We start from the raw sequence: 18,010 nt of genomic DNA, 5'->3' as shown, positions 1-18,010 counted from the left end.
TTCATGGAACATCTGGGCTGGAGATCAGAGCATGAAGATGGCCTGCTGTGACTTGTGTCTGTTTCTCGTGCCCACCGGTATTCAGAGACCATTTTCTTGTTGACCGCCTGGGCAGCCCAGGGTGGGCTTGGGCAGGGGTGCCACCCGGCGTAACGGGGGACAAGAGTGGCAGCTTCCTGGGTGGGGAGTGACTGGTCCCAGGTTACACACGAGGAAGGGCAGCCTGGCCTGCATTCACACCTCCTGCTCCAGACTCCGGTGCCCGTCCCTCGTCCAGGGCTCCTGACACTTTGCAGGTGGGCCCAGGCCCCCCACCTGCTTCCTGGTCCGCTCTTGGTGAGTGTTTCTCACTGATTTCCCAGCCTCGGAGGGGGAAGGGCCTCGCGGCATAAAGGGAGGGGCTGGGGAGCCTGGACCCTGGCACTGGCCCTGCCCTGACCTGGACAGTGTGGACAGCAGAGGCTCGCCCTCCCTCGTGCAGGAAATCCCGGCTCGCACCTTCGGCACCACGTTTCCACAGCTGCCTCTCCAGAAGTGGTGTGTAAGGAGCGTGTGAAGAGAGGAGGGGCTTCTGCCCACCGTGTGTCCTGTAACCCATCCCCTGGAACCTCGCTGCCCGTGGCCCATCCTCACCAGAGGCACAGCCCCATGGCCACGCGCTAGCCAGTGCTCTCTCCTGGCCTCTGGAGCCAGAGCTTCCGTACAGGGCTTTTCACCAATGCAGAGCAGAGGCCCTGGGGGTGGGGGGGGGGGGAGGGATAGAAGCCACCATGTCTCCCTCCCCAGGGAACAGAGCGAGCTGGCGGGGAAGCCGCAGCCCTGTCCCGATGAAAGAGCCCACTGTGCCTTGCTGACCCCTGTCCTGCATCCCTGGTGGGCAAGTCCAGGCAGGCAGGAGAGCCCCACGGTGGCAGCGCCTCACCACCATGAGCTCCATCCCTGCTTGGGCACAGGGCCGGTGCTCTCCCCGAATCAGGACAGCCTGAGGGATAGGGGCCTCCTCAGCAGCCATCTTGGGCCCCTTTCCTCACTGCCTGCTTTGTCCCAGAGCTGGGGCTGACCCCACGCTCCAGTAGCCTGTCCCCTGTGGCCTCACCTGCCTGGCTTCCCCATCCACCCGGGGCCCCTTGCACCCCCACAGCCCCCCCCATCGCTGTCCACTGCACGGCCCGTCCAAGGACCTCCCTTCTCAAAGCCAGCAGTGCTGGTGAGGACGCATACACCCAAAGCAGCCCCTGTCCTCTCCACTGGTGTCTGTGGGGTCTGCCCGTCCGTCCCCCCCACATCCCTGCCAGCTCGCTGTCTCCAGCACCTGGCACCTTTCCAGGTGAACGTCACCTGCGCGCCCTCTGTTCCCTTGCCCGGGCAAGCCCCTGCGTGTCTGCATGCTCCCAGCCTTCAAGGCGGCGGCTGGGGACTCAGAAGCTGCCGGCCTAGGGGAAGGGGGGAGCCAGTTATCTTCTGAGCACATCTGCCGCCTTCCTGCACACTCTGGCCTCCGTGGGCTCCTGCCCGAGGTACCCCGGAGCCCGAAGGAGCTTGACGTAGGCCTCCCAGGGCCACATGGAGCACAAGCTCCCCCAGGCAGGGACCCCGCGGCCAGAGCTGCACCGAGGCATGGCATCCAGGCGACGCGTGTTAGAAGGTGGGCAGGAGCAACAGCTGCCAGGAGCAGGCGTCTGGCCGGCCTCGGCACTCTCCCCGGCAGCGTGTGGACATGTGCTCTCCTGCAGCCACTTGTGGCTAGGATTGCAGTGGAGGGATACCCGGGACGATGAGGGCTGCCCAACATGATACCAGGACCTTTGGCCAGGTGGCCGTGCATCCCCCAGCCCCCCCCAGTGGCAGTGAGCACGGGGCTACAACTGCAGGGTTGTGGGTTTCAGAGGTCTGTGTCACGAAGCTTTGGGCACGTGTGCCACAATCAGGCCTCACTGCTGATGAGCACGGGGTGGGAAGGTCACCCTGCTGGCCGTATGACACACTGGCCAGCCGCTGTCTCTCTTCTGGCTGAAGGTCAGCAGGGCCGCAGCGGGATGTCCAATGCTTGACCCACCAAGGGAGCGCTGCATGTGGGCACCACCCGGGGATAGGAGGCAGGTCTGGTAATTGGTCACCAGCCCTGCAGCCAGCCACCCACCCTCGGCTTCTGCGTACCTAGATGGGGCAGCCCGATGGTGCCCCGTCTGGGTCTGTGAGCAAGGGTCTAGCTCAGCAATGGGTAAACATGGGATTGGCTCACTGGGACCCTATTGCTGAGTCCCGTCCCCCGCCACCCTGCTCCTGGGAGGTTGAGGGCATACCCTCAGGGTTAGGACGGGGTCACTTTTAGTCACGTCACTCTTCAGTGTGGGCTGTGAGCCCCATGACGAAGGTGGAGGAGGGGACACCAGAGTGGCCAACCACACGCGTGCCAGCCCTGACAGGGCTCTGGCCTTCGGAACAAGGCCCCTGCTGTCCTAGCGAGCAGGAGGGCAGGGCTGCGGCCAGCAGGGGGAGTTATGGGCACTGGAAGGCAGAGGACACCTTGAGGTTCCCTGTCTGTGTCCACACGCAGCAGTCATGACCCCACAGCCGGGCGGTGGCACGTAGAGCCCACTGAGGCCGGGTGAGGGCCCTCCCAGGGCAGGAGGGGTGAGGGGGCGCCCGGGGGTCTTTTCTGTACCCACTGACCACCTTCATGGACTCTGGACATCTCTGTGCTGTGAATCTGGAGAGGGGGGCAGGGGGGAGGAAACATATCAGTCCATAGCAGACACTGTGACTCCTGAGGCAAACATCCATGCCAGTGAAGCCAGTTTCGGGATCTTTTGTCCGACGTTGTCTGGCCCACGGCCCACGGGCTCGCCACACCAGCATCCCTTGGGCGCCTGTCATGGGGGCGGCATGTCGGCCACCCTGGCCTCCTGGGTCAGAGCCTGTGTCCACAGGCCCCGAGGGCTTGACACGCAGCCACGGCCCTGAGGCCAGGTGTCCCAGCACACCGGGGACTGGGCCCTCCTTTGCGCACAAGGGAGTACTAATCCGAGCTCTGATCCGGGCGCGTCCGCGGCCCCACCACAAAGCGCTGCCTCAGCTCCTGCTCTGCCAGCGTGGCTGTCAGCACTTCTGCAGACTCTCTGTGCAAACTCAGGCTCCTTGGGGTTCCTCTGCGAACCCCTAGCTGGGCCCGGAGAGGTCACAGGTGCGGGGGTGCGGGCAGCACAGGGCCGGGGGGGGGCGGGGGGGACGCGCCGCAGAATCGCCTTCAGCGCCAGCCAGTGAAGGGCAACCAGGGTCAGAGGCCAGAGAGGCCCAGACGCCCCTCAGAGTCACCAGCATTGGGGAGGGAGCCAGAGTGGGTACTCCAGGCACATCTGGAAGGTTCTGACCAGCCAGGGCTCCAGCCTTCACAACGGCTGCTCCAGTCCCAGTTCCGCCAGCTCAGGCACAGACCCAACTGAGAGAATCCTGAAAGGGCGCAGGCCTGCCTCTGCACCTCCAGGCCTCCCAGCCAGATGCGCTGCACGGAGGATGTGGACCCAGAGGATTTCCTCGAGCAGAGGTCGCCCCTCGTTATGCGATGGGGCCTCCATTGTAGGTTCTTACCCAGGCAGTGCCATCCTACGCACCTCATAATCCCCCCTCAACAAGCAATGAGAGCTCCTTTGCACAGGATCTCGACTGGAGCTGGTGGCTGGTGCCAGGCCCAGACCCCCAGCCCTCGGCCCTGGACCCTGGACAAGGGGCCCCTTCCCACAGCCCTCTTGCACTTCCTTCCCTGCTGCGGGGCCGGGAATGAGCACCAGATAGGACCGCAGGGAGAGTCGCAGTCAGGGCCCCTGAGGGGAGTTGGGCTAGGGGCCAGGAGTGGGGGTGCTACACAGCGGAGGCCACATGTCCGGGATCGTGCTGCGATATAGGTGACGGTTAGCAGGTGCTCAGGGAGCAAGTGGGCGGACGCTGTGGGGGGAGTGCATGCTCCTGCCTCTGCCCCCCACCCATGACCTTTGTCTTCTGCAGCTATGGCCTCGGTCACCCCCGGCGCCGTGTTCTCTCCCCACCCCTGCTGATGGTTGCCCAAGGGCCCCGCAGGGGCACACCAGCCTTGCTCCCCATCGCAGGGGTGCCCATCGTGGGTGTCACCATGCTGCTGGGCTGCCCGTGGGTCCCTGGGACCCCGGCTCTGGAGCCCCTGCCCACAGCATGCAGGCAGGATGCCACCGTGACACAGGGCCGCCGCTGCGTCTCCCTGCAGCCTCCACGTCTGCGATGCCGGGTCTCCGAGGCAGCCAGGTCTGATTAACTGTGCAAACTTAATTAGTTCACATCCAAGTTTGTGGAGCGCGTTCCTCGGGGAGCTGCTGCGAACAGCCTCCGGTTGCAGGAGGCCGCGTTCCTTGCCGAGGTGATGATGTTAATACTGAGCCCCGCTCAGGGTCCCTGCTCTCCCGAGTCCTGATGAGCTGCATCCCCCCGGTCCCCCCGCCCCTGTGCCGCTGTAAATATTATTAAAGCCACTTTTCCTGAGGAGACTGGTGGGGGGTGGGGCAGGCAGCGCATCCTGAGACCTGGGGGCCCAGTGGCTGGGAGAGAGCCACCTGGCTGCGGGGGCATCTCCCTGTTTCACTGTCACATCGGCCCCCCACAGGGTCCTGGGGTGTGGCTGGGGGGTTGTCCCAGTTGCAACACCCAGTTGCTGGCTGGTGTGGTGGCTCTGTCCCCCAGCTGTTGCGTGACAGGACTGTGCTGGGCCTTGGCCTCTGGGTAGTCTGGACACCTGTTCTGTGGCCCTCACCCACCTGCCCTGTCCCCCTGTGCCTGAGGCCCCCAGGTCACTTCTCTAGAGCCTGGTATGGTCTCTGGGGCACAGCCACCACTGGACAGGTCTCCCCTGTCCACCATGCCCACAGCTGCCAAGGAATTGGCCGTGTGATCTGTGTCATGTTAGCCCAGGTGGCACAGCAAGGGCGGCTTTGGGTGCACACCTCTCAACCTCCAAGAGAGTGCCTCAGTCTCCCCACACAGAGCCTCAGCCCTCGGTGGGTGGAGGAGAAGTGGGTGTGCATGTCCTGCAGGGAGGAACAGCCCGGAAGGCCCGGCTACAGGTGGCCTCTGACTGGCAGAGTTCATGTTGTGTCCTGTCCTGCCCCCCTCCCTGCGCCCCACCGTGACGGGTGTGTGAGCGTGCCTTCCCAAGGACCAAGGACCCACCTCAGGTGTGTGCAGACCACCTCCTTCATGGCCAGGCAGCCGGCACCAGAGGTGAGGCCACGTCCCTCCCCCTTTTCTGCTTCCCCTCAGACCACTTCTGAGAAGTATGTCTTTCTGGCACATTTGCTGCCTCTCTGTCCGTCCCAACCACTACTCTGAGTGACGGCTGTCAATGCACTGGTGAACTGGGGCCCAGAAGTTTTGGGAGACTCTTGAGCCCCGTGCTGGACCTCACCAGGGCAGTCATCACCGCCCCAGGCTCAGGCCCTGCAGCGGGTGTACCCTATATGCCTCCCCCTGCCCCAGCTTCCCCCATGTGGGGCTCAGGGTCTTCCCCTTACCCAGCCTGGGGTCTCTTTACACTGGGGATTTAAGGAAAGGCAGCCTTCGGACTCTCTTCTTGTAGGAAGGGCCTGTCCCTCGGAGGGTGTGCTAGGCTGGGGTTGATGAACTTTGTGCAGGACCAGCTAGTGACCGTTTTGGGCATTGGAGGCTGTGCAGCGTCTGTCATGACTGTCTGCTGTGCCTCGGTCAGGTGCAAGCAGCCACAGATTAATATGTAACTGACTGGCCACAGCTGTGTGCCAATAAAACTTTATTTACAAGACACAGATGGCGGGTTTGGCCTAAGAGCCATGGTTTTGCCGACCCCTGTTCCAGAAGATGGGCCTGTTTGTAGAACTGACCCCAGCAACTTCCTCAAGTTCATGTGTATGTCCATACTCCGCTCCTCCCACATATCCCCCCAACACTGCCATCGAGGGTTGCTGGCCGCTGAGCTCCCGCTGGACACACCAAGTATGTGCTGCCTCAGGACCTTCGCATCTACCTCTCTCACTTCCTGGGGCCCCTCAGAGCCATATGCCTCGTTCTCCACCTCATTCAGGGCTCTGCTCAAAGGTTACCTTGTGGACTGGCCTTGTGTGACCATCTGTTTAGAAGAAAAACCACTGCCTCTGTATCAGACGTCCCCCACTTCCTTTTTTTGACTTTGTATTACTTTTTATTTAGAATATGTAAGCTCTACAAGAGCAATGATTGTGTCCAATTTATTTCCAGCTGTGCTTTTAGTAGCTAGAATAGCGTTTGCCATATAAACGCCATTCAGTAAATGTTGGAGGGGTGGATGAATGGATGGACAGACAGATGGTGGGCAGATGGGTGTATATGGACAGATGGTGTTAGATGAGTAGATAGGTGGACTGGTGGACAGACAGGCAGATTATGGGTAGGTGGATGGGTGGATGGACACACAGGTGGTGATTGGATGGGTGAGTGGAAGGACAGATGGACAGATGGTAGGTGGATGGATGGATGGACAGAAAGATGGTGAATGGACGAGTGAGTGGATGGACAGACAGACAGATGGTGGATAGACAGGCGAGTGGATGGGCAGATAGTGGATGAATGGGTGAGTGATAGATGGTGGATGGACAGATGGACAGGTGGGCAGACGGGTGTGGGGGTGGATAACAAATGAATGAGGACGTGGTTAATCTCTCTGAAGGCTCTGGGAGGACTCACGGGAGAAGCAGACCCAGGTGGCTCCTGAAGGGTGAGAAGGGCCTCACTGGGACCAGGTTGTATAGGCAGAGGATGGAGCACATGCAAAGGCGCAAGACAGGAAAGCGGGGAACGTGTGTAGGGAACACGTGGCTGGAGAGTGAGGGGAGTGGCACCTCTGCCTGTGGCATTGGTCTGTGTCGGGGGCCGTTGGAGCTGAGGAGATGGCAGGTGGCTTCCTGGCAGCCTCGGAGTGTGGGGAGGCAGCAGCACGAGGGAGCCTCCGTCAAGCTCATAGGCCTGGCCAGCCGAGCTCTTGGGCTCCCGGCTGCATTTCTCGCCATGTCCTCCCAGCAGGCCCTGAGGTGGACGCCGTTCCCATTGTGTGTAGGGGGGACAAAGGCTCAGAGAGGGGTCGCTTGCCCGAGGAGGTTTGGGGCCAGGCTGCCGGCCACAGGGAGTGTGTCACCGGCCCGGCCACACCACTTACCGTCCACACCCGCTCGGAATCCCCACAGCCACCCCAGCCTCACTCCTCACCTCACTCAGGATGGGCCAACACCTGAGCCTGGTCACCTCGAGGCTGGGCAGAAAAGCCGGGTGGGTCTGGTCTGGGGGTGCCCAGGACCCTGGGATCTGCAGACACACATCCCTACGGCCCCTCCGCCCCACCCCGGCTCACACAGGGTGCCGCCGCCCTCGTGCCAGCACGCCGACTGTGGCGCCCAGGGACCCACACGTGGTCTCCGGGACCCCTGCTGCTGACGACAGGCACTCCAGTAATGACTTCCTGGCTCTGGGCCTGACCCCATGGTGAGGAAAATCAGGTTGAAATTAAATCAAATTTCAAATGTTAAACCAACCAATTAAGAAAAGCAATCACAGAGAAACATGCATGTTTCAAAACACCGTTGTTTACTCTGTCGTAATTAATGTGTGTGGGACAGCTGGCTCCAGCGGCCCCACGACACATCCTGGCCCCCGGCAGGTGCCATGGGAGGAGGCACCGGTCTGTGAGCTGGTGGGGAGCCTGGAACCCAGGTCCCGGCACCTCCCACGTGTCTGGACCGGCCGTAGGGGAGGTCCGGCTGGCTGGACAACCAAGATCCCATGGAAGGCTGTCAGGGGACAGGGCAGGGCCTGGCTGTCCGCCCACCAACGACCCTCACTCACTCCAGGGCCCCCCTCACCTCCTTCCTCGCAGCTGGGCCTCCGCTCTGCTCCTCCTTTCCCTGCAGGGTCCTAGGCCCTCAGCTCCAGCCGGGGATCCAGGCGGTGCCTGCAGGTGTGCCCTGCCCACAGCAGGGCAGATAGCGGGTGGCTGCCAGAGGCACGTCCTATTCTCTGCTTTAAAAAGGCAGCACACAGACAGACCCGGGACAGAGCTATGCCCACGGGTCAGGGGCCAGGGGACAGTGGGGAACGGGACTGGCTCGGTTGCCTCCCAGATGCTCTGTGTGGCCTGTCCCCTGACTGTCCCGGCTGCCCTGTCAAGGAGTGTCAGGAACGACAAGGGCAGAGCGCTCCGCTAGGGGACTTGTGGGTTGACCCGTGTACCTGTGATTTGTTGTCAGGAAAGGAGACCTCTTGTCTGTGAAGTGACCCCGGGGCGTAGTGAGTGCTAAGGAAGCCAGTCCCACTGGGGCCAATGGAGATGGGTCCTTGGAACATCCCAGAGGCCAGGGCACCGTCAGAGGGGGCCACACTCCCGCCCCGCAGGGCGGGCTTCATGTGGTACTCAGGGGTGGGGGGAGGGGCCCTCTGTCACAAAACCCTGATCTTCCCAGATCTCGGGTCCCCAGCGAGACATGGCAAGAGGCCCCCCCAGGAGAGGAGGCGGGACACCTGCTGGGAGTGGGTCCTGGCCTTTCTGAGGGTGGGTTGGTGATGCTATCATTGGAGGAAATCTTCTTCCTGGGAGCAGGGCCTCCTCACGCTGCCCGTGATCTGGACACCAAACTCTGCAAGGAGGGCAGTGCCGGACAGGGCCTAGGCCGGAGGCAGAGGTGGGGTCGGCCCTCTCCAGCTGCCAGGGCTTGGGGCTGCCCAGCCTGGGAAGTTTGCAGATCACGTTGTATGTCCGAACCTGAAGGATTTCAGGGTGTCCCTGTGAGTACCAACCCGCGTGCCACTAGGGGGGAGTCTGTCTGCAGCACCATGGGCTTGGGTCTCTGTCCTTTTGGTTTCTGTTGGGAAAAGTTTAGGGACCTAGGGCAGGAGCCACCGAGAGCCTCACTGTTATTAACGAGCACCCCTGTAGTTAGGCGCGTTGGCCAGTGCAGAGCCAGGGGCGGCGGGGCGGGGGCGGGGGAGAGCAGGGGGGGGCCGTGGCAGGTCACCGGGCCTCTGTAGCAGCAGCTGCCACAGGGTCGGGCTGGCGGATGGTACTCTGACACGGAGGTCATGGTAGACAGTACCTGTCCTTCAGGGGAGCCCAGAAGCATTGAGCCCTTGAGGACGTGGAGGCCAGGTGGGGACAGAGGTGCTGCAGGGTGGCCCGCTGGGAAGTGACATGAAGGGAGCGGCTGAGGGTACCTGGTCCTCTGTGGTCAAGCTGGCAGTCCTGCTTCATGGTGAGCTCTGTCCATTTTGATTTTTTTTTTAATGTTTTATTTATTTCTGAGAGAGAGAGAGAGAGAGACAGCGTGAGCAGGGGAGGATCAGAGAGAGAGGGAGACACAGAATCTGAAGCAGGCTCCAGGCTCTGAGCTAGCTGTCAACACAGAGCCCGACGTGGGGCTCGAACCCACGACCGTGAGGTCATGACCTGAGCCGAAGTCAGACGCTGAATCAACTGAGCCCCCAGGCACCCCGAGTGCTATCCGTTTTGGACTGAGTCTCAGCACAGCACGTGGGAGCCGGGGTTGGGGGGATTGGCGTTCATTACCCTGATGGGCTACAGGAACAGAGACTTGGAGCCAGCTCCTTGCAGAGCTGCCTGGGGCCACACCGGGCGCTTCCTTAACCCGCCCAGCCATGCCAGAGGTGGGAGGCCACCCAGGACTATGGGGGATCCAGGGGGTCTCACCTGTGCCCAGCTCAGGAAGGAGGGTGGGCCTGTGGGCAGGGAAGGACCTCCCGCGCCTTCCAACCAGGTCCCAAAGGAGCTGCCACAGTGCCCAGAACAGGCGGCCTCCATGGGCGCTTCGGGGATGAATCCTGGCTGCAGTGTATCTTGCCCACCTCCTGCAGATTCCCGGGGATTCCCGGGGCTTCCCGGAACTGCCCAGCGCCCCCAGGATGCCCATGCTCAGCCTAGGCTCCGCCACAGGAAGTCAGTCTTCCCACCGTTGCTGTGTGATCTGTGTGCCGACGGGATGTCCAGGGAGGCCGGTTTTGGCCCATTGACACAAGAAGGTGGCCCCGTGAGGCAGTGAGCTCCCTGTCACGGCATTGCTGAAACGGGGTCACCAGCCTTAGCAAAAGGTGGCTGTTCGACCAGACAGTGGACTGTGTGTCAGGGCCCCCGTGAGCCTGGAAGCCCCACCCACTTGCCCCTCTCACACAACATGGCCTCAGGGTCTCAGCTCAAGTCCCACTTCCCCAGGGTCTGGGTCTCCTTGTGTGCTGTTGACCAGGCCTGCCCCTCGCCGCCACAGCAGGGCCTGCACTCTGCTCTCCTCCGCCCCTCACTGTGTCTGGCGAGTACTCAGGGCAGGGGTGGGGAGGACGTGTGCAAGTGCGTGAACGAGCGATGTGTGAACGGATGAACGGATGAGTGAGCGAATGAACGTGTGAGTGAACAGGTGAGTGTGAACGGGCAGGGAAGCAAGCAAGTGGGTGAGTGGGTGGGCTAGCGAGCAGGCAGGGGGGTGAGTGAGCAGACAGGTCAGGTGGGTGGGCAGGCAGGCCGTGGACTGGTTTGCACACATGGCTGCCTGAGGGGTTGCTGGACTCTGGAAGGCGCTGCTGGGGCAGGCCTGACCACCGCCACCAGCCGGCTCTGGGCCTGGCCCCCCGGGACCTCAAGGGGTCACCTGGGTGATGGCGGGGGCAGAGATGGAGCCCAGTCACCGAGGGCCACTGCAGACGTGGGTGATTTAGCGTCGTGATTATTTCCTAATGCAATACCTCAGAGCTTCTTATTAGATTTCCCCCTTTTCCTTCCAAATGCTCTTTGGAAATAAACACCTGGGGCTGTTATACTTTGTACCGCTCAGTTTAATTAACTTTTAAATCACATCGTGTCACCCGGACTGCTCTCAAATGTCGGCTCCTAGCTGGGCCCGGGCGGCCCTGCCGTCCTGCCCCCACTGGTGCCCTGGGAGCCCCCAGAGCCCAGGCCACAGCCCTGGGCCCCTGCCCACCTCCCCACCAGGGGTTCTAGGCAGGGGTACCTCCCGGGCCAGTGGATGTGGGGCATCGCTGCAGCACGGGGGTGGTGTCCATCCACAGCCCAGATACTAGAAGACCAGCCGGGGAGGTTTCCCAGAGCAGGTGCCAGCTCCGCCCTCCAGGCATCGTGGGGCCTCACTCCATCCATGCCTGGCCATCTTCCTTCCTGACACCCTTGCGCACCCCCGGAGGTCCACCTACACCCACTGACCTGTCTGCCTCTGTTACCCGGGTGCAGATTTGCTGTGAACCCCAGGAACATCCGTGTGTGCTGAGGAGCATTTGGGGGGGCGCCTCTCCTCACGCAGGGCCTGCCCAGCCTTTTGTCCCGGCGCCACTTGCTGGTCTAGCTGCGTTTGGTAATTTGTGACTTTCCAGGAAATCATCTGTTTTCTTCAAGCTTTCAAATCAGCAGTCTTACCCTGGAGCACTTTGAAAACATGGGCCTCGCACGAGCGATCCGGCGTGGTGGCAGCCGAGGTGGTGGTGGCACTTGGCGGGCACTTCCCCGTGCCGGCTCTGACGTCCACGAGGTAGGCGCCAGCCCCCCGGCTCCCCACCTGTGGGCTGCCCTGCTCCGTGCGGTGGGCGCCTCCGGAGGCCGTCCAGTGCGGCCAGTCCTGGTCTGGGATACACACGCCGGACACAGTGCACATGCATACACTGTACACATGTGAAGCACGTGCACGGATGCTGTGTGCACACATGCTCAGCACACACGCGCTTACAGGTAGGACAGAGGAACATGGTGTCACTGCCCTTGTGTGTTTCCCAGCAATGGGGTGATGGGTGACTGGCTTTCCTCTCCGTGTTTTTCTGGAGTGCCCGATCATGACAAGTGAGCAGTATTTTGTGTTGCAGGCGGCATCAGCAGTGGCTGTCCTTGCTGGACCCAGGGTCAAGTAAACTCTTCCTCCTTCCCTGACCCGAACGGGCCTGGCCTCAGGTCTCTGCTGCTGTCCATGGAGCACACGGCCCGTGTCGGGGCCGGGCCAGGGTCTCCCGAACACCTGTGTACCTCCCCACCTCCCCTCGCCTCCCACCTCCCCTCCCCCCACCATGACAGCATAGCCATGAGCGGTAACTGGCCTTAGCCTCGGAGGAGCGTGGGGCAGAGCAGGTTTCCAAAATTTCTGGAAACTCCCAATTTTTACGTTAGATCCCTTAAAACACTGCCTCATGTTTCTAAACTGCCCTCCGGATCCAGACACACAGAGCAAGTTCCAGCCCACAAGCCCCTTGTCTGGGGCTACCAGCTGGCTGTTTGCACCTGCCATGCGTCTGGGGCATCTGTATCACCCAGGCAGGTGGTGTCCGGTCACCAGGCCGGTGGGAGCTGAGCGGCCAGGCACGAACCACTTGCTCGTCCCACCCTGTCCTTCGTCCCTGACAGTTGGGAGACAAGCAGCTGCTGGGAAGAGAGGGGGGCACATGTCACAGAAACCCCAGGCTACCAGGCCTGGGGTGTGGTGTCCCTCGTGACTGAGCCCAGCCGCTGGCACGGGCCACCAGGTGTGGGCGCTGGAGGAGTTCGTCAGGAATATATGTCACGTCCTGGGCAGGAGGCACATAGAAGGGGTCAGATGTGGCCCCCGCCCTCCTGACAGAGCAGACCCAGTTCTCCGCCTAGCAAGTGCCGTCCTGCTCTGGGGCTTCAGAGGGCATGGGCCCTGGCTGCGGGGACCCTGGCCGACTGCCCTGTGCCAGAGGCCGGGTGGGGGTGGGGGGTGGGGGGGTGCTGTTCATGAGCGCTGCTGCTTCAGGACAGCAACTGTGACCACCCACCCACACGTGGTTGGCAGGGGTGTGGGCCCTCTAGACCCTCCCGAGCACGATTGGGTGTGCCCTGAGAGAAATCCGGTGCTTGCCCAGCAGAACAGGACAGGCCTCTGTGGGCACCGATGTGCACTCTTCACACCCCCTCAGAGAGGGATGATTTCCCTTTCCCAGGACAGGCAGGGAAATCATTTCCGAAATTAACTCACAGGAAGCTACCTGCCGGATGTGAGCAGATGACTTGTATTCCGTTCTTGGGGCCGAGGAGCACGTAGCTACAGATAGGTTTTAAAATTTCTTCTTCAAATGAATGTGGTCAATGAAAATGCAGAGTTATCAGCAGGACGCGGTATCTATTGCAGGATGAAAAAAATCCCGTAATACAATTCCCTCCCCATGAAGCGGCTCGGAAAGCAAATAGCAGCTCCGTGCCGGCTGAGGTGCTCGGGAGACGAGATGGAATACGCACGTCACACGCTTTGCACACGCAGATTGCATCGGTCTGAGCATTATTTGCAAAGAATGAAGGACTTCCTTCCTCTAGCTTTAGTGTCCTTGGGCGGGGGTCTGAGGGAGGGAAGCCACGTGTGCCCCGTGTACTTGGCCACAGGGTGAGGGGCAGGCCTGCTCAGGTGTAGAGTGACACAGGTGCGCACAGCATCTCTGCCCTGAGGGCTGGGCTGCGGCAGGGGGAGCCTGGGACCCCGTGCTTCTAGCTGGGTCTTTGTCCTGGGGGGGTGGAGGGGGCAGAGGGGCAAGCCCTTGGTCCTGGGGACAGCCACGTCCTGTCCTGTCCTGAGTCCTCTCCATGCTCTGTTGGCCCCGAATCGCCTGTCAACTTGGGGACACCTTGGGTGCACATGACTCTGGTTTGATTGGCATCCTTGGGTCTTGGTGCTCTCTTGCGATGAGACGCTGCCCCACAAGGGTGCACTGCACCTCACCCTGGCCACACCCAGCTTTCACCCAGACTCTTGTTTCTCTTCTGGAGCTGGGGGCCAGGGCCAGGGTGAGAATGGGGTGGCTCCATGCTCCCTGGAGCGTGGATAGAGGGCCTGGAGACCGGCTGTGCCCCCTTGCAGTCTGTCCCCTGCTCCCAAGGCACAGCCACCATTTAGCCACCCTGATAGCGCTGGTTGGTGATGCCTTGGAATGGGCGCCCCCAGAGTCCAGCCACAGGGAGAGGCCCCAGGCCGCCATTCGTAGCAAGGCTTAGCGTGTCCTCGCTATTCTGTGGTCGCCCAGTCCCTGCAGAGTGAGCCAGGCCGGGCAGCCAACGTGGCTTTGTGCCCCTGGCCCAAGGTGGTCACTTCCCCCGGCCCGGGGCTGGCTGCCTGGCTGGTGCGCACACCCAGGGACTCAAGCTCAGAGAGGCAAGCGAGAGTCCACGTTTGCCATGCTGGTCTGCGCACTCCATTCTAGAACCAGAGGAAGATGGGCCAGTCGGTTGGGTTCTGGGCCATTATTTTTGAGTTGCTGACTTCGTGGCCCCCAGATGCCGAAGGAGCCTGGAGGGGCAGCCTACCCGGCCAAGGTCAGAGCTGCGGCCACCCCTGCGTCAATATTCCAGGCACACTGTGCTGGATCAGGCTGTGCTTCGGAGCATGAGTCCCTGCCTCCCACGGGCCGGGAATAAACAGCAGGCCTCCCAACCCCAGCCAGCACTCTGCCCAGTGGCCAGCCGGTCTGCAGGGAGGGGGCATGGGAAGCAGGAGACCCCTGAGCCCGGGTCCTCATGCCCTGTGGTCAGCCCCCACAGCCCACCTGGGCAGTGCCCATAATGGTAGCAGACAATCCACACCCCCGGGCAGTGCCCATGCCCAGCTAGAATGCAACGAGCCCTTGGCATCACTAGGTCCCCTCCCCCGTCATCCTGCCCCACGGGCTCTCGATGGAAGTAACAGTGACCCTGGCTCTCTGGCTGTGCATCATGACAGCGGCACGGGGATGGCCATGCCGCCCCCCTGTCCACAGCAGAGGGCCCCAGCCTGGGGAGGTAGTCCTGGCCAGCTCCCAGCCCCTCACCTTCAGTGCATGCACTCCCCACCCAGGCCCAAAGAGAAGATGGGGTCAGACTTTGGGAGCCTCTACCCAGTACATGCTGAATCCTATGAGGTCATTGCAGGGGCAGCCCAGGGCCCCTGTGTCATCCTGGCCCCTCCCTCTGCCTCCAGGCAAAGGGAAGTGTGAGGGGAGGTGTCGGTCCCCAGCATAAGAAGGAGGTCTCACGTGTGGCAGCCCTGAGCTCAGCTCCCCCCTGCCCCTGCAGCACCCCCTCCCCTCCACAGGCCCCCCTGCCCTCCCGCACAGCCGTGGACCAGCTCTCCTCGGGGCCTGCCTGTTGGGCGCCCTTTTGTCTCCTGCTGGATTCCCTCCCCGCAACCCTCGGGCTCAGGTCTGCTCTGTGCTGAGGTCACCCTGCAGGCCACAGAGGGTCCTGATAGAGTACACACCGTCACTGTGTCCCAGAGTGCGTGACGGCCCAGCCTGCAATGGGAGGCACACGGCCCCGTGACAGGATGTGACCAGAGCCAGGCCGGCAGGGACGAGGCGCGGGGACACCAGCCCAGGTGCACCCAGAGTTGCTGGTTCTGTTTCGTCGCCTTTTCAACCATAGTAAGATGGTGCCGATTCACATGAATCTCCTGGTGAGGCTTCGGCTCACCCGTCAAGAGCCTCCTTCCCATCGGGCACATGTGCTTGCAGAGACCAGACTTCGGCCTGTCCTGCTGCCACGGAGCCTGTCCCGGGGGAGGGGGTCTCACAGCCCACACCGTGCGCCGGCGGACAGCTCTTCCGGGAGCAAGGTGTCGTCAGACACTGGTCCTGACCAGACCTGCCCCTTTGAAAATGAGAAAGTGCCTGAATCGACGCCCTGGCTTTGGTGTTGACTCCTTCTCGTGGAGGCGGACAAGGCCGGTAGGAGCCAGGCGCCTTGGCAATGAGGTGTTTTAATTGCATCTTAAAATAAGATTGCAAGAAAGAACACCGAACCATAACTAACCGATTGTATCTAAGGTCGGCCTGGCACAGTCAGCCAGCCAGGCCTGTAGGTCTGCCCGCTCGGCGAGCTGTGGCCCTCAGCGAGGGTGCCAGAGATGGTGCCCTCCTGGAGCCTTCCAGGTGCACCCCCGCCTCCCGCAGCAGGCTCTGCCCGGCGCTTGGGAGCAGAGGAGGTTGTGGCTCTGCTCAGTTGACATGTCACCCATCAGAGAACCTGTGGGTTCTGCAAAAGCAGGAGGGAGGGACGTGCCGTCCCGCAGGGCTCACAGCCAGGCAGAGGGTCCTGGCAGAGGGTGACCGCTCTTCCAGCTGCTCTGCCTGCCAGTGAGGTTCCCGGGCTCCATGTGTGCTCCTGAGCATGAGGATGGGAAGCCAGGGCCATGGACCTGCCTGGCGGGCTTGCCAGGACCTCTTCTCGGCTTAGGGTTCCAGCAAGCAGCCCCTCTCAGGGGAGCTTCCCTTCAGCCACAGGCAGGCAGACGTGCACGCAGCCTTGAGATAGCCCTCAGCCTCTGCTCATCTCCCCTGGGCAGGGGGGCGAGGAGGGGAGCAGAACCCCAGGCCAAGAAGGGCAGGGGGCAAGTGGTAGGTGCTCGGCAGGTGTCTGAAGAGAGACTGGCTCAGGGCCCCAGGAAAGGGAGGTGGAGGAGGTGGGCAGTCTGTCGTCAGCAGGGCCGGGCCCTCCTAGGAGGCTCCAGGAGACCATCAGCCATGGAGCAGCCCCCCCCACCCCCCACCAGTGCTGGGTCCCAGGATTCCTGCCTGGTTCCTTTCCACCATGATTCTGTATGGGGGCTCCTGAGGGTGGAGCAGAGCCTGAGCCCCTTGCTGGGACTGCTGGGGGCTGCAATCCTGGAGACGTGGCCTCGGGATTCCCGGGCTAGAGCCTTGGGAGCCGTGGGTGGCCTTACAGGCCACGGGGGCTGCGGCCGCGCACAAGCCTGGAGCACCGGTCGGAAGGGCCGGGTGTGACATGTGGAATGTGGTGCATCTTCCTCTCTTGCTTAATTACCGGCATGGCAGTTGCAGAGTTGAAATGCGGCTTAAAAAGCCTTTGTGAGTAATTAGTGTCAAAAACACAAGATCTACAAAGCCATAAACTCACAGCTTGGTGATATTACCAAGTACTAATTAAAAAAGAAAAAAGAAAATTTCCTTTCATGATCAGATTTTCAGTCTTGCCAAAGATGAAAAACAAGGCAATTTGCAGATGATACCAACGCCAGAGGGGTGAGTGGGGTAGTTGGCACCGAGATGGTGGCAGAAATGTGAGGGCTAGGGACCCTGGGACATCGTGGGGCCCGGCTCCCCAAGGCCTCAGTCAGGAATGCCTGCAGTGCCCAGCAGGGACAGAGAACCTCGAGTCAGGGACAGTCACAGGCCTGAGAGGTGGGGCCTTGTCCCCCAGCGGGACCCTGCGCGGAAGCCGCAGCCCCTTGTTGCGGGGGGTGGGAGGGGTCCTGGGTCACACCTGGACTTCATATGCCCTAGATCCAGGTTGCCCAGCCCCTCCAAGCCTCCCAACAGCCTCTCTGCTCAGGACCCCCTCAAAGGAGGAGCATCTCACAAGGGTGGGGGGGAGAGGGGCCTGTGCCTCGCGGAGCCACCGTATTTGCTTCTCGACACAGACAGCATGGACTCTGGTCACCAGAATGGAGGCTCATTTAATGTGCGATACTCACGGCCGCAGGAGAGTGAGGGCCCAGCAGTGGATTCGCCTCAGGCGGTGAATGGCTTCCCTCCGTGCTGCTTGGGCCTGTGGCCTCCACATGCCAGCCGGGTGAGCAGCAAGGCCCCATGCACAGCACGTCCAGCTGCTCTTCACGTCAGCGTGACTGTGGAGACTGAACTTTCTGGAAGTCATATCCATCCATCACAGGGATGTTTTTAACCAGAATTAGCAAGATGTGCCTGGTGCACAGCATGTGACCGCACCAGCGGCACCCAGGCACCTGGGCCACCAGCCACACGAGGCCAGCCACCTGTGAAGTGCGGGTTTACAGGAGCGGCCCAGCCCTCGAAGGCGAGATGCTGCAGGCTCGGCCAGTGGTGATGTCCAAGATCCAGATGGTGCTGCAGACACTCCAGGCCAACCCCCGGCCAGGTGCCTCCCCATCGTCTGGCCTCAGTGTCCTCTGGACTGGCCTCTCCTTACAGTCAGGCCAGGGACTCGGGCCTCAGGCCCAGGGGTAGGACCTAG

The 18,010-nt window shown here is 61.8% G+C and overlaps 1 protein-coding gene and 1 long non-coding RNA gene across 4 annotated transcripts in view; both read left to right on the top strand.

Moving 5' to 3' along the window:
• The window catches only part of MAD1L1 (mitotic arrest deficient 1 like 1), a 304,019-nt gene that overhangs the window by 272,876 nt on the left and 13,133 nt on the right, over positions 1 to 18,010 (top strand). The gene's annotated exons all lie outside the window — the stretch shown is intronic.
• On the top strand, positions 14,270 to 15,678 carry LOC120227956. Its single transcript, XR_005527377.1, has 2 exons — positions 14,270 to 14,341; positions 15,277 to 15,678. It is a non-coding gene; the product is annotated as an uncharacterized LOC120227956 (long non-coding RNA).

The sequence above is a fragment of the Hyaena hyaena genome, unplaced genomic scaffold (genome assembly GCF_003009895.1).
Source record: "Hyaena hyaena isolate Hyena2069 unplaced genomic scaffold, ASM300989v1 scaffold_20, whole genome shotgun sequence".
In the NCBI taxonomy this organism is placed as follows: domain Eukaryota; kingdom Metazoa; phylum Chordata; class Mammalia; order Carnivora; family Hyaenidae; genus Hyaena; species Hyaena hyaena.
This window is presented reverse-complemented; position numbering and strand designations above follow the sequence as displayed.